General features: G+C 46.2%; 2 non-coding genes across 2 annotated transcripts; both read right to left on the reverse strand.

The window, feature by feature from the left end:
* Positions 1–499: 499 nt before the first annotated feature.
* Positions 500–572, reverse strand: Trnak-cuu (transfer RNA lysine (anticodon CUU)). Its single transcript has one exon. It is a non-coding gene; the product is annotated as a tRNA-Lys (tRNA).
* Positions 573–6,575: 6,003 nt separating this feature from the next.
* Trnak-cuu (transfer RNA lysine (anticodon CUU)) lies at positions 6,576–6,648 on the reverse strand. Its single transcript has one exon. It is a non-coding gene; the product is annotated as a tRNA-Lys (tRNA).
* Between the last annotated feature and the right edge of the window lie 9,024 nt (positions 6,649–15,672).

A 15,672-nucleotide genomic window follows, 5' to 3' on the forward strand; every position in this document is an offset into this window, starting at 1 on the left:
TTAAAAAAAACGCCTGTCGCTAATTGTTCGTCATCACAGATACTGTTTGCTATACGGCCACGACGCGCAACTGATTTCCAAAATTCATCTTTCTCCTGTGAGGATGGAACTTACGACACCTGGTTTATTAGAGCAGTGCTCTACCACTGAGCTAAAGAGGCGCGGCCTAGCGGTACTCTTGCGTACATCGGCCTTACGGTCGCCTGCATCATCAGACTTCTGCTGACAACACTTCATATTAGCTTCTAATATTTGCAGATATGGCGACCCATTACTGCTTGGCTACACATCTGACACGTAACCGATATGCTCTCCAAACAACAACACTTGCATTTCAGAACATGTCTTTCACACATGTCTACAAAATCTCCTTCACCTTCAAATACAGTTTCATTGCGACTGACAGAGACGGAGGCAAAGTTTAAAGTTGCTATTTCCATTACATCTCGTTAATCAGAAAAACAGTAATTTACATCTGCAGCGGAACAAAATTCCGCTACGCCCAGCGTGTGGCTCGAACCCACGACCCTCGGATTAAGAGTCTGACGCTCTACCGACTGAGCTAGCCGGCTACCTCGGTGAATACCTGCCGGGTAGCACGTCACACAATACTCGTTTGGGTTGGGTGGTCCCATACAGAATCTCTCCATGCTGCCTAATGTTTTCCTAACGTCACACTCGTCACGTACTTCACTTTTATGTCATAATCATTTCTGAGAGGTAAAGAAATTGCATGACAACATGCAGAGCTAGTGGCGTCAAAATTAACACACATACTTTATGTGACTCAAAAGCCGAACGAGTTACTTTCCTACGTTGTTTTAGATGTGCAAGTGCCAGTCAAAACTCGTGGTGTCGGCACTCTGCCGACCATTTCGCTAGTTAACACCGGTCTTGTTGTGTGTGTTTCAAGCTCAAGAGCATCTCCAAGCAAAAAATAGTCAACAGCAACATTCAGACGGTTTCGTACTGCTCAATTGGTACATGAAAACGGTATGTTTCTTTTTCAGAACTGGAAAAACAAGAGCGTGACAGCATTCGAACCTGTAATCTTCAGATCCGAAGTCCGACGCCTTATCCATTAGGCCACACGGTCAATGACGACCAACTATAACATGTATACGACTCATCCCGAAACGCTCACACCCCTGAGGATTTGTGTTTTCGTTCTACACATCCGCTGCCCCTTGCTCTTTCCCACCCATTCGTTACATTCAACCTCTTACGAGACCGACCAAATATAGACTGAGAAACAAGACCACACACTTTGTGCATTCGGAATCGAAGGCAGGGCGTCCCTCGCCGCATTTGCAACGATGGCCATTTGCTACTTCTGCAGAAGCAGCGGCGGCGACGACGACGACGACGACGACGACGACGACGACGACCGCGAGAGGCTCTGAGATATGTGAGAAATACATGTATAAAATGTAATTCAGACTGCCTCGTCCCACCTTATGCTGTACCGCTTTGGCAAATGCTTTATCTGCGCCATTCGCCTTAATCACATCTGAGAGTAATTCTTAAAAAAACGCCTGTCGCTAATTGTTCGTCATCACAGATACTGTTTGCTATACGGCCACGACGCGCAACTGATTTCCAAAATTCATCTTTCTCCTGTGAGGATGGAACTTACGACACCAATTTTATTAGAGCAGTGCTCTACCACTGAGCTAAAGAGGCGCGGCCTAGCGGTACTCTTGCGTACTTCGGCCTTACGGTCGCCTGCATCGTCAGACTTCTGCTGACAACACTTCATATTAGCTTCTAATATTTGCAGATATGGCGACCCATTACTGATTGGCTACACATCTGACACGTAACCGATATGCTCTCCAAACAACAACACTTGCATTTCAGAACATGTCTTTCACACATGTCTACAAAATCTCCTTCACCTTCAAATACAGTTTCATTGCGACTGACAGAGACGGAGGCAAAGTTTAAAGTTGCTATTTCCATTACATCTCGTTAATCAGAAAAACGGTAATTTACATCTGCAGCGGAACAAAATTCCGCTACGCCCAGCGTGTGGCTCGAACCCACGACCCTGGGATTAATAGTCTGACGCTCTACCGACTGAGCTAGCCGGCTACCTCGGTGAATAGCTGCCGGGTAGCACGTCACACAATACTCGTTTGGGTTGGGTGGTCCCATACAGAATCTCTCCATGCTGCCTAATGTTTTCCTAACGTCACACTCGTCACGTACTTCACTTTTATGTCATAATCATTTCTGAGAGGTAAAGAAATTGCATGACAACATGCAGAGCTAGTGGCGTCAAAATTAACACACATACTTTATGTGACTCAAAAGCCGAACGAGTTACTTTCCTACGTTGTTTTAGATGTGCAAGTGCCAGTCAAAACTCGTGGTGTCGGCACTCTGCCGACCATTTCGCTAGTTAACACCGGTCTTGTTGTGTGTGTTTCAAGCTCAAGAGCATCTCCAAGCAAAAAATAGTCAACAGCAACATTCAGACGGTTTCGTACTGCTCAATTGGTACATGAAAACGGTATGTTTCTTTTTCAGATTTGGAAAAACAAGAGCGTGACAGCATTCGAACCTGTAATCTTCACATCCGAAGTCCGACGCCTTATCCATTAGGCCACACGGTCAATGACGACCAACTATAACATGTATACGACTCATCCCGAAACGCTCACACCCCTGAGGATTTGTGTTTTCGTTCTACACATCCGCTGCCCCTTGCTCTTTCCCACCCATTCGTTACATTCAACCTCTTACGAGACCGACCAAATATAGACTGAGAAACAAGACCACACACTTTGTGCATTCGGAATCGAAGGCAGGGCGTCCCTCGCCGCATTTGCAACGATGGCCATTTGCTACTTCTGCAGAAGCAGCGGCGGCGACGACGACGACGACGACGACGACGACGACGACGACCGCGAGAGGCTCTGAGATATGTGAGAAATACATGTATAAAATGTAATTCAGACTGCCTCGTCCCACCTTATGCTGTACCGCTTTGGCAAATGCTTTATCTGCGCCATTCGCCTTAATCACATCTGAGAGTAATTCTTAAAAAAACGCCTGTCGCTAATTGTTCGTCATCACAGATACTGTTTGCTATACGGCCACGACGCGCAACTGATTTCCAAAATTCATCTTTCTCCTGTGAGGATGGAACTTACGACACCTGGTTTATTAGAGCAGTGCTCTACCACTGAGCTAAACAGGCGCGGCCTAGCGGTACTCTTGCGTACTTCGGCCTTACGGTCGCCTGCATCATCAGACTTCTGCTGACAACACTTCATATTAGCTTCTAATATTTGCAGATATGGCGACCCATTACTGCTTGGCTACACATCTGACACGTAACCGATATGCTCTCCAAACAACAACACTTGCATTTCAGAACATGTCTTTCACACATGTCTACAAAATCTCCTTCACCTTCAAATACAGTTTCATTGCGACTGACAGAGACGGAGGCAAAGTTTAAAGTTGCTATTTCCATTACATCTCGTTAATCAGAAAAACAGTAATTTACATCTGCAGCGGAACAAAATTCCGCTACGCCCAGCGTGTGGCTCGAACCCACGACCCTCGGATTAAGAGTCTGACGCTCTACCGACAGAGCTAGCCGGCTACCTCGGTGAATACCTGCCGGGTAGCACGTCACACAATACTCGTTTGGGTTGGGTGGTCCCATACAGAATCTCTCCATGCTGCCTAATGTTTTCCTAACGTCACACTCGTCACGTACTTCACTTTTATGTCATAATCATTTCTGAGAGGTAAAGAAATTGCATGACAACATGCAGAGCTAGTGGCGTCAAAATTAACACACATACTTTATGTGACTCAAAAGCCGAACGAGTTACTTTCCTACGTTGTTTTAGATGTGCAAGTGCCAGTCAAAACTCGTGGTGTCGGCACTCTGCCGACCATTTCGCTAGTTAACACCGGTCTTGTTGTGTGTGTTTCAAGCTCAAGAGCATCTCCAAGCAAAAAATAGTCAACAGCAACATTCAGACGGTTTCGTACTGCTCAATTGGTACATGAAAACGGTATGTTTCTTTTTCAGAACTGGAAAAACAAGAGCGTGACAGCATTCGAACCTGTAATCTTCAGATCCGAAGTCCGACGCCTTATCCATTAGGCCACACGGTCAATGACGACCAACTATAACATGTATACGACTCATCCCGAAACGCTCACACCCCTGAGGATTTGTGTTTTCGTTCTACACATCCGCTGCCCCTTGCTCTTTCCCACCCATTCGTTACATTCAACCTCTTACGAGACCGACCAAATATAGACTGAGAAACAAGACCACACACTTTGTGCATTCGGAATCGAAGGCAGGGCGTCCCTCGCCGCATTTGCAACGATGGCCATTTGCTACTTCTGCAGAAGCAGCGGCGGCGACGACGACGACGACGACGACGACGACGACGACCGCGAGAGGCTCTGAGATATGTGAGAAATACATGTATAAAATGTAATTCAGACTGCCTCGTCCCACCTTATGCTGTACCGCTTTGGCAAATGCTTTATCTGCGCCATTCGCCTTAATCACATCTGAGAGTAATTCTTAAAAAAACGCCTGTCGCTAATTGTTCGTCATCACAGATACTGTTTGCTATACGGCCACGACGCGCTACTGATTTCCAAAATTCATCTTTCTCCTGTGAGGATGGAACTTACGACACCAATTTTATTAGAGCAGTGCTCTACCACTGAGCTAAAGAGGCGCGGCCTAGCGGTACTCTTGCGTACTTCGGCCTTACGGTCGCCTGCATCGTCAGACTTCTGCTGACAACACTTCATATTAGCTTCTAATATTTGCAGATATGGCGACCCATTACTGCTTGGCTACACATCTGACACGTAACCGATATGCTCTCCAAACAACAACACTTGCATTTCAGAACATGTCTTTCACACATGTCTACAAAATCTCCTTCACCTTCAAATACAGTTTCATTGCGACTGACAGAGACGGAGGCAAAGTTTAAAGTTGCTATTTCCATTACATCTCGTTAATCAGAAAAACGGTAATTTACATCTGCAGCGGAACAAAATTCCGCTACGCCCAGCGTGTGGCTCGAACCCACGACCCTGGGATTAAGAGTCTGACGCTCTACCGACTGAGCTAGCCGGCTACCTCGGTGAATAGCTGCCGGGTAGCACGTCACACAATACTCGTTTGGGTTGGGTGGTCCCATACAGAATCTCTCCATGCTGCCTAATGTTTTCCTAACGTCACACTCGTCACGTACTTCACTTTTATGTCATAGTCATTTCTGAGAGGTAAAGAAATTGCATGACAACATGCAGAGCTAGTGGCGTCAAAATTAACACACATACTTTATGTGACTCAAAAGCCGAACGAGTTACTTTCCTACGTTGTTTTAGATGTGCAAGTGCCAGTCAAAACTCGTGGTGTCGGCACTCTGCCGACCATTTCGCTAGTTAACACCGGTCTTGTTGTGTGTGTTTCAAGCTCAAGAGCATCTCCAAGCAAAAAATAGTCAACAGCAACATTCAGACGCTTTCGTACTGCTCAATTGGTACATGAAAACGGTATGTTTCTTTTTCAGAACTGGAAAAACAAGAGCGTGACAGCATTCGAACCTGTAATCTTCACATCCGAAGTCCGACGCCTTATCCATTAGGCCACACGGTCAATGACGACCAAGTATAACATGTATACGACTCATCCCGAAACGCTCACACCCCTGAGGATTTGTGTTTTCGTTCTACACAGCCGCTGCCCCTTGCTCTTTCCCACCCATTCGTTACATTCAACCTCTTACGAGACCGACCAAATATAGACTGAGAAACAAGACCACACACTTTGTGCATTCGGAATCGAAGGCAGGGCGTCCCTCGCCGCATTTGCAACGATGGCCATTTGCTACTTCTGCAGAAGCAGCGGCGGCGACGACGACGACGACGACGACGACGACCGCGAGAGGCTCTGAGATATGTGAGAAATACATCAATAAAATGTAATTCAGACTGCCTCGTCCCACCTTATGCTGTACCGCTTTGGCAAATGCTTTATCTGCGCCATTCGCCTTAATCACATCTGAGAGTAATTCTTAAAAAAACGCCTGTCGCTAATTGTTCGTCATCACAGATACTGTTTGCTATACGGCCACGACGCGCAACTGATTTCCAAAATTCATCTTTCTCCTGTGAGGATGGAACTTACGACACCTGGTTTATTAGAGCAGTGCTCTACCACTGAGCTAAAGAGGCGCGGCCTAGCGGTACTCTTGCGTACTTCGGCCTTACGGTCGCCTGCATCATCAGACTTCTGCTGACAACACTTCATATTAGCTTCTAATATTTGCAGATATGGCGACCCATTACTGCTTGGCTACACATCTGACACGTAACCGATATGCTCTCCAAACAACAACACTTGCATTTCAGAACATGTCTTTCACACATGTCTACAAAATCTCCTTCACCTTCAAATACAGTTTCATTGCGACTGACAGAGACGGAGGCAAAGTTTAAAGTTGCTATTTCCATTACATCTCGTTAATCAGAAAAACGGTAATTTACATCTGCAGCGGAACAAAATTCCGCTACGCCCAGCGTGTGGCTCGAACCCACGACCCTCGGATTAAGAGTCTGACGCTCTACCGACTGAGCTAGCCGGCTACCTCGGTGAATACCTGCCGGGTAGCACGTCACACAATACTCGTTTGGGTTGGGTGGTCCCATACAGAATCTCTCCATGCTGCCTAATGTTTTCCTAACGTCACACTCGTCACGTACTTCACTTTTATGTCATAATCATTTCTGAGAGGTAAAGAAATTGCATGACAACATGCAGAGCTAGTGGCGTCAAAATTAACACACATACTTTATGTGACTCAAAAGCCGAACGAGTTACTTTCCTACGTTGTTTTAGATGTGCAAGTGCCAGTCAAAACTCGTGGTGTCGGCACTCTGCCGACCATTTCGCTAGTTAACACCGGTCTTGTTGTGTGTGTTTCAAGCTCAAGAGCATCTCCAAGCAAAAAATAGTCAACAGCAACATTCAGACGGTTTCGTACTGCTCAATTGGTACATGAAAACGGTATGTTTCTTTTTCAGAACTGGAAAAACAAGAGCGTGACAGCATTCGAACCTGTAATCTTCAGATCCGAAGTCCGACGCCTTATCCATTAGGCCACACGGTCAATGACGACCAACTATAACATGTATACGACTCATCCCGAAACGCTCACACCCCTGAGGATTTGTGTTTTCGTTCTACACATCCGCTGCCCCTTGCTCTTTCCCACCCATTCGTTACATTCAACCTCTTACGAGACCGACCAAATATAGACTGAGAAACAAGACCACACACTTTGTGCATTCGGAATCGAAGGCAGGGCGTCCCTCGCCGCATTTGCAACGATGGCCATTTGCTACTTCTGCAGAAGCAGCGGCGGCGACGACGACGACGACGACGACGACGACGACGACGACGACGACGACGACCGCGAGAGGCTCTGAGATATGTGAGAAATACATGTATAAAATGTAATTCAGACTGCCTCGTCCCACCTTATGCTGTACCGCTTTGGCAAATGCTTTATCTGCGCCATTCGCCTTAATCACATCTGAGAGTAATTCTTAAAAAAACGCCTGTCGCTAATTGTTCGTCATCACAGATACTGTTTGCTATACGGCCACGACGCGCAACTGATTTCCAAAATTCATCTTCCTCCTGTGAGGATGGAACTTACGACACCTGGTTTATTAGAGCAGTGCTCTACCACTGAGCTAAAGAGGCGCGGCCTAGTGGTACTCTTGCGTACTTCGGCCTTACGGTCGCCTGCATCATCAGACTTCTGCTGACAACACTTCATATTAGCTTCTAATATTTGCAGATATGGCGACCCATTACTGCTTGGCTACACATCTGACACGTAACCGATATGCTCTTCAAACAACAACACTTGCATTTCAGAACATGTCTTTCACACATGTCTACAAAATCTCCTTCACCTTCAAATACAGTTTCATTGCGACTGACAGAGACGGAGGCAAAGTTTAAAGTTGCTATTTCCATTACATCTCGTTAATCAGAAAAACGGTAATTTACATCTGCAGCGGAACAAAATTCCGTTACGCCCAGCGTGTGGCTCGAACCCACGACCCTGGGATTAAGAGTCTGACGCTCTATCGACTGAGCTAGCCGGCTACCTCGGTGAATACCTGCCGGTTAGCACGTCACACAATACTCGTTTGGGTTGGGTGGTCCCATACAGAATCTCTCCATGCTGCCTAATGTTTTCCTAACGTCACACTCGTCACGTACTTCACTTTTATGTCATAATCATTTCTGAGAGGTAAAGAAATTGCATGACAACATGCAGAGCTAGTGGCGTCAAAATTAACACACATACTTTATGTGACTCAAAAGCCGAACGAATTACTTTCCTACGTTATTTTAGATGTGCAAGTGCCAGTCAAAACTCGTGGTGTCGGCACTCTGCCGACCATTTCGCTAGTTAACACCGGTCTTGTTGTGTGTGTTTCAAGCTCAAGAGCATCTCCAAGCAAAAAATGGTCAACAGCAACATTCAGACGGTTTCGTACTGCTCAATTGCTACATGAAAACGGTATGTTTCTTTTTCAGAACTGGAAAAACAAGAGCGTGACAGCATTCGAACCTGTAATCTTCAGATCCGAAGTCCGACGCCTTATCCATTAGGCCACACGGTCAATGACGACCAACTATAACATGTATACGACTCATCCCGAAACGCTCACACCCCTGAGGATTTGTGTTTTCGTTCTACACAGCCGCTGCCCCTTGCTCTTTCCCACCCATTCGTTACATTCAACCTCTTACGAGACCGACCAAATATAGACTGAGAAACAAGACCACACACTTTGTGCATTCGGAATCGAAGGCAGGGCGTCCCTCGCCGCATTTGCAACGATGGCCATTTGCTACTTCTGCAGAAGCAGCGGCGGCGACGACGACGACGACGACGACGACCGCGAGAGGCTCTGAGATATGTGAGAAATACATCAATAAAATGTAATTCAGACTGCCTCGTCCCACCTTATGCTGTACCGCTTTGGCAAATGCTTTATCTGCGCCATTCGCCTTAATCACATCTGAGAGTAATTCTTAAAAAAACGCCTGTCGCTAATTGTTCGTCATCACAGATACTGTTTGCTATACGGCCACGACGCGCAACTGATTTCCAAAATTCATCTTTCTCCTGTGAGGATGGAACTTACGACACCTGGTTTATTAGAGCAGTGCTCTACCACTGAGCTAAACAGGCGCGGCCTAGCGGTACTCTTGCGTACTTCGGCCTTACGGTCGCCTGCATCATCAGACTTCTGCTGACAACACTTCATATTAGCTTCTAATATTTGCAGATATGGCGACCCATTACTGCTTGGCTACACATCTGACACGTAACCGATATGCTCTCCAAACAACAACACTTGCATTTCAGAACATGTCTTTCACACATGTCTACAAAATCTCCTTCACCTTCAAATACAGTTTCATTGCGACTGACAGAGACGGAGGCAAAGTTTAAAGTTGCTATTTCCATTACATCTCGTTAATCAGAAAAACGGTAATTTACATCTGCAGCGGAACAAAATTCCGTTACGCCCAGCGTGTGGCTCGAACCCACGACCCTGGGATTAAGAGTCTGACGCTCTATCGACTGAGCTAGCCGGCTACCTCGGTGAATACCTGCCGGTTAGCACGTCACACAATACTCGTTTGGGTTGGGTGGTCCCATACAGAATCTCTCCATGCTGCCTAATGTTTTCCTAACGTCACACTCGTCACGTACTTCACTTTTATGTCACAATCATTTCTGAGAGGTAAAGAAATTGCATGACAACATGCAGAGCTAGTGGCGTCAAAATTAACACACATACTTTATGTGACTCAAAAGCCGAACGAATTACTTTCCTACGTTATTTTAGATGTGCAAGTGCCAGTCAAAACTCGTGGTGTCGGCACTCTGCCGACCATTTCGCTAGTTAACACCGGTCTTGTTGTGTGTGTTTCAAGCTCAAGAGCATCTCCAAGCAAAAAATGGTCAACAGCAACATTCAGACGGTTTCGTACTGCTCAATTGCTACATGAAAACGGTATGTTTCTTTTTCAGAACTGGAAAAACAAGAGCGTGACAGCATTCGAACCTGTAATCTTCAGATCCGAAGTCCGACGCCTTATCCATTAGGCCACACGGTCAATGACGACCAACTATAACATGTATACGACTCATCCCGAAACGCTCACACCCCTGAGGATTTGTGTTTTCGTTCTACACATCCGCTGCCCCTTGCTCTTTCCCACCCATTCGTTACATTCAACCTCTTACGAGACCGACCAAATATAGACTGAGAAACAAGACCACACACTTTGTGCATTCGGAATCGAAGGCAGGGCGTCCCTCGCCGCATTTGCAACGATGGCCATTTGCTACTTCTGCAGAAGCAGCGGCGGCGACGACGACGACGACGACGACGACCGCGAGGGGCTCTGAGATATGTGAGAAATACATCTATAAAATGTAATTCAGACTGCCTCGTCCCACCTTATGCTGTACCGCTTTGGCAAATGCTTTATCTGCGCCATTCGCCTTAGTCACATCTGAGAGTAATTCTTAAAAAAACGCCTGTCGCTAATTGTTCGTCATCACAGATACTGTTTGCTATACGGCCACGACGCGCAACTGATTTCCAAAATTCATCTTCCTCCTGTGAGGATGGAACTTACGACACCTGGTTTATTAGAGCAGTGCTCTACCACTGAGCTAAAGAGGCGCGGCCTAGTGGTACTCTTGCGTACTTCGGCCTTACGGTCGCCTGCATCATCAGACTTCTGCTGACAACACTTCATATTAGCTTCTAATATTTGCAGATATGGCGACCCATTACTGCTTGGCTACACATCTGACACGTAACCGATATGCTCTTCAAACAACAACACTTGCATTTCAGAACATGTCTTTCACACATGTCTACAAAATCTCCTTCACCTTCAAATACAGTTTCATTGCGACTGACAGAGACGGAGGCAAAGTTTAAAGTTGCTATTTCCATTACATCTCGTTAATCAGAAAAACGGTAATTTACATCTGCAGCGGAACAAAATTCCGTTACGCCCAGCGTGTGGCTCGAACCCACGACCCTGGGATTAAGAGTCTGACGCTCTATCGACTGAGCTAGCCGGCTACCTCGGTGAATACCTGCCGGTTAGCACGTCACACAATACTCGTTTAGGTTGGGTGGTCCCATACAGAATCTCTCCATGCTGCCTAATGTTTTCCTAACGTCACACTCGTCACGTACTTCACTTTTATGTCATAATCATTTCTGAGAGGTAAAGAAATTGCATGACAACATGCAGAGCTAGTGGCGTCAAAATTAACACACATACTTTATGTGACTCAAAAGCCGAACGAATTACTTTCCTACGTTATTTTAGATGTGCAAGTGCCAGTCAAAACTCGTGGTGTCGGCACTCTGCCGACCATTTCGCTAGTTAACACCGGTCTTGTTGTGTGTGTTTCAAGCTCAAGAGCATCTCCAAGCAAAAAATGGTCAACAGCAACATTCAGACGGTTTCGTACTGCTCAATTGCTACATGAAAACGGTATGTTTCTTTTTCAGAACTGGAAAAACAAGAGCGTGACAGCATTCGAACCGGTAATCTTCAGATCCGAAGTCCGACGCCTTATCCATTAGGCCACACGGTCAATGACGACCAACTATAACATGTATACGACTCATCCCGAAACGCTCACACCCCTGAGGATTTGTGTTTTCGTTCTACACATCCGCTGCCCCTTGCTCTTTCCCACCCATTCGTTACATTCAACCTCTTACGAGACCGACCAAATATAGACTGAGAAACAAGACCACACACTTTGTGCATTCGGAATCGAAGGCAGGGCGTCCCTCGCCGCATTTGCAACGATGGCCATTTGCTACTTCTGCAGAAACGGCGGCGGCGACGACGACGACGACGACGACGACGACCGCGAGAGGCTCTGAGATATGTGAGAAACACATCTATAAAATGTAATTCAGACTGCCTCGTCCCACCTTATGCTGTACCGCTTTGGCAAATGCTTTATCTGCGCCATTCGCCTTAATCACATCTGAGAGTAATTCTTAAAAAAATGCCTGTCGCTAATTGTTCGTCATCACAGATACTGTTTGCTATACGGCCACGACGCGCAACTGATTTCCAAAATTCATCTTCCTCCTGTGAGGATGGAACTTACGACACCTGGTTTATTAGAGCAGTGCTCTACCACTGAGCTAAAGAGGCGCGGCCTAGTGGTACTCTTGCGTACTTCGGCCTTACGGTCGCCTGCATCATCAGACTTCTGCTGACAACACTTCATATTAGCTTCTAATATTTGCAGATATGGCGACCCATTACTGCTTGGCTACACATCTGACACGTAACCGATATGCTCTTCAAACAACAACACTTGCATTTCAGAACATGTCTTTCACACATGTCTACAAAATCTCCTTCACCTTCAAATACAGTTTCATTGCGACTGACAGAGACGGAGGCAAAGTTTAAAGTTGCTATTTCCATTACATCTCGTTAATCAGAAAAACGGTAATTTACATCTGCAGCGGAACAAAATTCCGTTACGCCCAGCGTGTGGCTCGAACCCACGACCCTGGGATTAAGAGTCTGACGCTCTATCGACTGAGCTAGCCGGCTACCTCGGTGAATACCTGCCGGTTAGCACGTCACACAATACTCGTTTGGGTTGGGTGGTCCCATACAGAATCTCTCCATGCTGCCTTATGTTTTCCTAACGTCACACTCGTCACGTACTTCACTTTTATGTCATAATCATTTCTGAGAGGTAAAGAAATTGCATGACAACATGCAGAGCTAGTGGCGTCAAAATTAACACACATACTTTATGTGACTCAAAAGCCGAACGAATTACTTTCCTACGTTATTTTAGATGTGCAAGTGCCAGTCAAAACTCGTGGTGTCGGCACTCTGCCGACCATTTCGCTAGTTAACACCGGTCTTGTTGTGTGTGTTTCAAGCTCAAGAGCATCTCCAAGCAAAAAATGGTCAACAGCAACATTCAGACGGTTTCGTACTGCTCAATTGCTACATGAAAACGGTATGTTTCTTTTTCAGAACTGGAAAAACAAGAGCGTGACAGCATTCGAACCTGTAATCTTCAGATCCGAAGTCCGACGCCTTATCCATTAGGCCACACGGTCAATGACGACCAACTATAACATGTATACGACTCATCCCGAAACGCTCACACCCCTGAGGATTTGTGTTTTCGTTCTACACAGCCGCTGCCCCTTGCTCTTTCCCACCCATTCGTTACATTCAACCTCTTACGAGACCGACCAAATATAGACTGAGAAACAAGACCACACACTTTGTGCATTCGGAATCGAAGGCAGGGCGTCCCTCGCCGCATTTGCTACGATAGCCATTTGCTACTTCTGCAGAAGCGGCGGCGGCGACGACGACGACGACGACGACGACGACGACCGCGAGAGGCTCTGAGATATGTGAGAAATACATCTATAAAATGTAATTCAGACTGCCTCGTCCCACCTTATGCTGTACCGCTTTGGCAAATGCTTTATCTGCGCCATTCGCCTTAATCACATCTGAGAGTAATTCTTAAAAAAACGCCTGTCGCTAATTGTTCGTCATCACAGATACTGTTTGCTATACGGCCACGACGCGCAACTGATTTCCAAAATTCATCTTCCTCCTGTGAGGATGGAACTTACGACACCTGGTTTATTAGAGCAGTGCTCTACCACTGAGCTAAAGAGGCGCGGCCTAGTGGTACTCTTGCGTACTTCGGCCTTACGGTCGCCTGCATCATCAGACTTCTGCTGACAACACTTCATATTAGCTTCTAATATTTGCAGATATGGCGACCCATTACTGCTTGGCTACACATCTGACACGTAACCGATATGCTCTTCAAACAACAACACTTGCATTTCAGAACATGTCTTTCACACATGTCTACAAAATCTCCTTCACCTTCAAATACAGTTTCATTGCGACTGACAGAGACGGAGGCAAAGTTTAAAGTTGCTATTTCCATTACATCTCGTTAATCAGAAAAACGGTAATTTACATCTGCAGCGGAACAAAATTCCGTTACGCCCAGCGTGTGGCTCGAACCCACGACCCTGGGATTAAGAGTCTGACGCTCTACCGACAGAGCTAGCCGGCTACCTCGGTGAATACCTGCCGGGTAGCACGTCACACAATACTCGTTTGGGTTGGGTGGTCCCATACAGAATCTCTCCATGCTGCCTAATGTTTTCCTAACGTCACACTCGTCACGTACTTCACTTTTATGTCATAATCATTTCTGAGAGGTAAAAAAATTGCATGACAACATGCAGAGCTAGTGGCGTCAAAATTAACACACATACTTTATGTGACTCAAAAGCCGAACGAATTACTTTCCTACGTTATTTTAGATGTGCAAGTGCCAGTCAAAACTCGTGGTGTCGGCACTCTGCCGACCATTTCGCTAGTTAACACCGGTCTTGTTGTGTGTGTTTCAAGCTCAAGAGCATCTCCAAGCAAAAAATGGTCAACAGCAACATTCAGACGGTTTCGTACTGCTCAATTGCTACATGAAAACGGTATGTTTCTTTTTCAGAACTGGAAAAACAAGAGCGTGACAGCATTCGAACCTGTAATCTTCAGATCCGAAGTCCGACGCCTTATCCATTAGGCCACACGGTCAATGACGACCAACTATAACATGTATACGACTCATCCCGAAACGCTCACACCCCTGAGGATTTGTGTTTTCGTTCTACACATCCGCTGCCCCTTGCTCTTTCCCACCCATTCGTTACATTCAACCTCTTACGAGACCGACCAAATATAGACTGAGAAACAAGACCACACACTTTGTGCATTCGGAATCGAAGGCAGGGCGTCCCTCGCCGCATTTGCAACGATGGCCATTTGCTACTTCTGCAGAAGCAGCGGCGGCGACGACGACGACGACGACGACGACGACCGCGAGGGGCTCTGAGATATGTGAGAAATACATCTATAAAATGTAATTCAGACTGCCTCGTCCCACCTTATGCTGTACCGCTTTGGCAAATGCTTTATCTGCGCCATTCGCCTTAATCACATCTGAGAGTAATTCTTAAAAAAACGCCTGTCGCTAATTGTTCGTCATCACAGATACTGTTTGCTATACGGCCACGACGCGCAACTGATTTCCAGAATTCATCTTCCTCCTGTGAGGATGGAACTTACGACACCTGGTTTATTAGAGCAGTGCTCTACCACTGAGCTAAAGAGGCGCGGCCTGGTGGTACTCTTGCGTACTTCGGCCTTACGGTCGCCTGCATCATCAGACTTCTGCTGACAACACTTCATATTAGCTTCTAATATTTGCAGATATGGCGACCCATTACTGCTTGGCTACACATCTGACACGTAACCGATATGCTCTTCAAACAACAACACTTGCATTTCAGAACATGTCTTTCACACATGTCTACAAAATCTCCTTCACCTTCAAATACAGTTTCATTGCGACTGACAGAGACGGAGGCAAAGTTTAAAGTTGCTATTTCCATGACATCTCGTTAATCAGAAAAACGGTAATTTACATCTGCAGCGGAACAAAATTCCGTTAC

This window comes from Schistocerca gregaria, unplaced genomic scaffold (genome assembly GCF_023897955.1).
Source record: "Schistocerca gregaria isolate iqSchGreg1 unplaced genomic scaffold, iqSchGreg1.2 ptg000178l, whole genome shotgun sequence".
In the NCBI taxonomy this organism is placed as follows: domain Eukaryota; kingdom Metazoa; phylum Arthropoda; class Insecta; order Orthoptera; family Acrididae; genus Schistocerca; species Schistocerca gregaria.